This window comes from Rattus rattus, chromosome 12, assembly GCF_011064425.1.
Source record: "Rattus rattus isolate New Zealand chromosome 12, Rrattus_CSIRO_v1, whole genome shotgun sequence".
Lineage (NCBI taxonomy): Eukaryota > Metazoa > Chordata > Mammalia > Rodentia > Muridae > Rattus > Rattus rattus.
In genome coordinates, this window is record NC_046165.1 from 34,374,195 (window position 1) to 34,380,307 (window position 6,113).

The following is a 6,113-nucleotide window of genomic DNA, read 5'->3' on the forward strand; positions in this document are numbered from 1 at the left end:
TTTTCAATATCCACATTCTGTTCCAGAGTATATAACAAACACCTTTTCTAGTTCCCAGCACATGATGGATGTGGAATTTGTTGCACTTCAGAGGCCAGTTTTTAAATTCATTGAAATAATCACAGAACTTGTAATTGACTTTGAATTTTCTTCTAGATTGTTCAGCCTCTAATCACTATCTTTGACACAACACTTTACAAAGGTTAGAGTTCAGCGAAGTCACCAGCACTCTAATTTTACATTGGCAGAGTAACTTCCCTAATGCAAATTAATGAGAGTCCAAGAATATATATTCAAGAATAGCACTAGTTTTTACAAGCATGCACAGAAATGTTTCTCCAGGTACTTCAGTTTTATATTCTTTGTACACTCATGTATACACAGCATTACTTTCCAACAAAATTACCCAAAGACACAAAGAGCAAAATCAAAACAAATCATAGCAAGATTTTCTCTACTTCTCTATTTAAACTATGTATAATTGAAAGCTTCTTTAATTTTTAGCACCCTACCAACTGATAAGTTCATATTTATAGTTTGGAAATATTTAAATTTCCACACTTACAGGTTTAGATATTAGAAAATAATGTTCTCCTAGATTTATCACTAGCATGAATTATTCATCCCTTCTGCCTGTGAATTTCTTTTGTGTGTGTGCAATATTATTTCATGTAAGTTGGAGCATGAACAATATAGTGTAATTTCATTGTTTGATTGTACATTATTTCCCAAATAGATTCTATCAGAAATTATAATTTTGACTTTGAATATAATCCATTCTTTACTGGAATGAGATAAGTCTTGTGATAAGAACAGAAGACCCCTCATGTTGAATATGAACAGTTATATCTAAAATGGCTTGAGGCAGAAATCACCATGGGGCAATGCTTCCTAAACATGTTTGTTGTGGTATTTCCAGTTGTTTTTAATTCTCTTCATAAGTATGCCCAGAGAATACAGTAACACAATTAAGTTATTCCTTTTTGTGGTACTGATCAATTTCAACTCCCAAGCTCCCCTCAATTATTGAGAATGAACACCAACAAACCAGGAGAGCCTTCTGTAAGGAAGTAAATTATTTCTGTACATGAAAAATTCTTTTTCTTTGTTTGGTCTTGTTTGTGGATTGTTTAAAAAATCACCCAAGAGTGTCACACCTTACATGTATTTCTTTAGGTATGAGGACAGGGAGTGCTCCAACTCCTCTTGGCTGGGTGGGTAGTATACAGTCCATCCTCTTTGGACTTTGACTTGGTTGTGACTCTCTACTGAGAACCCCTGCAGCAATGTATTCATCTTTTAAACTTAGGTTTCTTTTTTTTGTTTGTTTTGTTTTGTTTCCTGAGTTTTTTATTTGTTTGCTTGCTTGTTTTGTTTTGTTTTTCTGTCTCCACTTTCATTTTGTTTTTTTGGCATCTCTATCCTTGTCTTTAACTCCTTCACTGTGGAATAACTGGATCTCTTTGATGGGATATTGGAGTCTGTTTGCTCTCCTCCAAGCAGCTCTGCTGATTGGAATGCAGACCTGTCCTTGACTATCAGTTTATGTTTATAGTTTTGTTTCATTGCTTGAGTATTGCTCTGTTTTTCATATTTAGGAAGAATGGTTAAAACATCATGTACTACTCATTTAACCATTAACATATTTTTAACTCAAAGAGTTTTTGTAAAAATTAGAAGTCTCAATTTGGACAAGAAAAACACAGAACCTGCCCATGGAGCCCTGCCCCTGCAGCTGGAATCTAGCACTGCTGGAGAAGCCAGGGGTTTCCTGTCTATAAAAAAGCTGTTTTCTAGTTCTACCCCCTCTCTGTCTCTCTGTCTCTCTCTCTGTCTCTGTCTCTGTCTCTGTCTCTCTCTCTCTCTCTCTGTGTGTGTGTGTTTCTGTGCGTGTGTGTGTGTTTCTGTGCATGTGTGTGTGTGTGTGTGTGTGTGTGTGTGTGTGCATGCGTGTGTTTGTGTGATTTTTGCACTCAGGTGGTGGCAATGTGCTCCTCCCTTGAAGTGAGAGCTAAAACTTAAGAAAATTTCGTCTGTTTACTCTAAATGTGTAAGTATACATGACAACTCCATATGTGTTTCTGTCTGGTTTTAAATGTATACATATGTTCTGCATGTCTTGATTACAATTATTGGATTATAAGTTATTGAGTATAGTTGAAAATCTGTAATATCTGTACGAAAAAGTTAGCTTAAAACAATTACCTTAGTGTTGAAGTCATTTTGGGCAACAATACATGGTATGAACCAACCTAGGGAAACAGATCTCAAAACATAGTTTTAAATTGGGATAATATTTTATATAATTCCTCTCCAAAAAATTAGATTTATGAAAGATAAGATTGAAAATAATATATTTCTTTAATGAATGATGTATTAAGGCTTGACCTTCATCCATTCATGTACAAGTACTTCTTTGCTGGCAGTCAAACTCTGTAACAAAAATAATACATTTTTTATTGATTCTAGAAAGACTGGATTGCTTACACTATGAAAGAAATAGGTTTTGTGTTCCTAAAATTATGGTTATGTTCTATGACTTCACTCTCAAAAAATATATTTCATTTGATATTGTAAAGACTTCTAAAACATATTCACATATAAAAAGCTATGGGGCATTTTGAAATTTATTAAATGTTCTATTACAATTATAATATCTAATTAATAATATATCATGGTTACAATAAAGGAGGAAATTGTAATGAAAATATCTATAATGGTGAGATGAAAACTATAATGACTTCAGAAAGTATAATGGACAACATCAATCAAATTATTGACCCATGTAATGGAGACAATTATCAGGAATAAAAGCACAGACACCCTGATGATGGCTATGGATCTGGTGATGGAAACCATGGATACAGTAGCAAAAGGGTTTAAAATCATACAGAAATGGGCTATAGTTCTTAGCAGGAGGGAGAATGAGAGGGTGTCAGGAAACTGGAGGTTACTTTGAGACAGTAGTCCCAAATATATTAGAGAAACTATAAAAATCTGCTACAGAAGGCACAATGATCCATGGAAAAGTAACATTGGCTTACAAGAAGGAAATACTTCTTGTTCAGGACTGTCATAGCCACAGTTTGCAAAAAATACAACTATTAACTAATGAAACATGATGTTATTAGATATGCATTCCTGAGGTTTTTAATCTGTTGTAGCTTTTTCTTTTTCTTTTTCTTCTCATTATGTCAAGTATGTTGCTCTGTAAATTATGGGAATGATATCAGAAGTAAAAAAATAAGGAATTTGTTAGTTTAAAATTTTTCTGAAGTTTTCAATATTAAAAAATTAAGAATCACTGACTCTTGAAATCCATCCTCACCTCAATTCCTTTCAGTTTGCCTGAGGTCTGGCAAGGCTCTAGCAGTCCAAGGAGCTGATATGAACTCACAACCAAATTTTAAAAAGTTTCTTGACTCTTTATGGAACATGTTTATAGTTTATATTTTTATTTTGATAGTAGAAGAGTTTCCATTCAAAACTATGTCTTAAGGCTCAAACCTAACAGGGATTGATAGTGTTAAAAGTGGCCAATTCATTTAACATGTTCAGAAATATAATTAATGTCATGCTAAGTACTAATGCATATAATTAAAAGGTTAAAGCTTTAGTTAGTCTACTGTTTTATGTCTGTAAGTTACAATTTAGAGCAAAAAACTTGAAATAGACATAGTCTGTTTAATTCAGATGTGCTAAGTTTGTACTAGCCATGAAACAATCAGAGATCTGTGGAATATTTCATTTAATGTGTTTTCAAATTACCATTACAGAAATAAACTCCCAAATGCCAATAGTGACCCCCAAGTTCTCCAACACAATATGGGCACAAAGACAAAGGACAAAACCAAAATTATGTACAATAATCAATGGGCATAACTGCGCCAATGCCTTACCTGCTAGGAGGGCCTGGCCTGAATTGAGGACAAATATATGACAACTGGAGAATTGATTGCCACACATTTCTTTAGACGGGGTGTGGCCAGTCTCTTCTGTGTTCCTCCTTCACAAGAAAAAGCCTCCTCATCTTCTGGGCTTGATGGCCAAATATAGCTCTGCCTTGGTAACATAAAGACATGGAAGCCTAAGATAACTCTACAGATAATAAAATATGGAACTATGTCATTTTATTAATATATAGGCCATTCCAATTATAATTCATTCTTCTTCAAGTCTCTGGTCAAATTAAATGGCTAAATTGCTTGTATCTTAACAGCTAAAAGAAAAACAGAAGGCAACTAGGTTTTTCCATTACATTAGTTCATTAGTCAATTCATTCATTAATTAAAACTACTAGGTCTCTTATTGGAAAGGGCAAACTGGTTTGCCTGGATCACAGGCCTCATATTAATTTGCTGCCCTCAATAATAAATAATGCTGTGCCTCAAAATTTAGAATTGGATAAAACAGTATAAAATTTGAAACTTATTTAAAATCTGAGCATCTACAAATATTTATAGTTCCCGAAAAAATGTTAAAAATTGATAAATGCAAATGATGAAGATTAGAGAGTATAAAATCTTGGATGATGATAAAGATGATTTGAAAATAAAAATGTTTCACATGAAAGGTATTTAAAATTTATAAATACAAGTTATTAATGTTGGAAAGTCTAAAATGTTGTTAAATTGGAGGACCTAAGAAATGATTTAAGATGTACATGAAACGGAAAATGTTTCATACATCTTCCACCTTCCTTGCATGCTAATCTTATTTGAATGTTCAGAATTTTAACATTGATAACCTGACTGCTTACAATTCAGTCTCAAGCTCAAGATTTTAAATTCCCTTCAGTTGTCTTTGGAATATAGACTTTAAATATGAATTTCAATACAATGGTAAATACTAAAGTATTTCCTTTTGTAAAATAAAGTTCACATAAGCTCCAGAGAATAAAAAAAAATAAAAAAATCATAAGATTCTAATCCACCTGCCACAAATCAAATGGACTCTAGATAAGTACACCTACCTGTTCTTCAAAATAGGATTTTTCCCTTGGTCTTGGACTTGCTTGCCTTCCCCAATTACTGGAATCTTTTAACTTCAGTTCCTCCTCTATATCTGTTTCAGCAGAATTTCCCCAAGCTGACAGACTTCATCCGGGGATCACCTTTGTGGCTGCTGAAATCTGGACTTGTTGAAAGCTGATATTAACAGGTCCAGTTGATGTGACTGTTCCCTGTCTTTCAGCTGTATCAGCTATCAGAAGGTCCTGATAAATGACTTGCCTAGCGTTTGACTAACATGTCAACCTTTTTAGGCCCTTATGACAACATCCTAATGTCAGGAGGAAACAGTTACCGAAAAAAGATATGTTGTTCGTTGTCCCACTTTATAGACTGAAATGCTAAGTCAAGGAACCCGACTTTGGCACACTTTTAAAAGGGCCCCAATTCGTGATTCTGACCATCCTAGCGGATGTGAAAATAGATGGGATACAATCCTGAATTCATCATGCTCAACTGAACTTTGTCTCCTGGAAACATCAGGACCTTGGAACAGTGATGGATCATCAGACAACATCCACGGGCCCCGTTTAAAAAAGATTCTGGAGGCCCTACCAGCAGCTGAGTGATACAGATGCAGATACTTACACCAACCATTGGACTGAAGTCATGGACCCTTATGGTTGAACGAAGAGAAAGATTGAAGAAGCTGAAAGGGAGAGTGACCCCATAAGAAGACCCATAGTCTTTATCATAGTGTACACCTGTCACTTCATCCTTAGATCTAACCTAGAATGAATGATTTACTGTGATCAAAAATTTATGCCAAGCCTATTTATGATTTTAATGTAATTATGAAAACATGTGTTATTCCATATCATTGAGCCATTACTTACTATTCTACGATGAGAGGGCACATTCTACTCTTGATTCTAACTTTATAATATATTTTTGCCAAAACAACTAAAACCATTTCTTTTTTTTTTCCTATTTGAGGTTTTTTACAGCTGACATTTCTCTTTTTTAAATTTTTTATTAGATATATTTCTTTACTTACATTTCAAACATTATTCCCCTTCCTGGTTTCCTGTCCATATGCCCCCATTCCTTCCCCTCCTGCTCCCCCACATTGGTATTCCCCCTATATACCCCCTTATTGCTCCC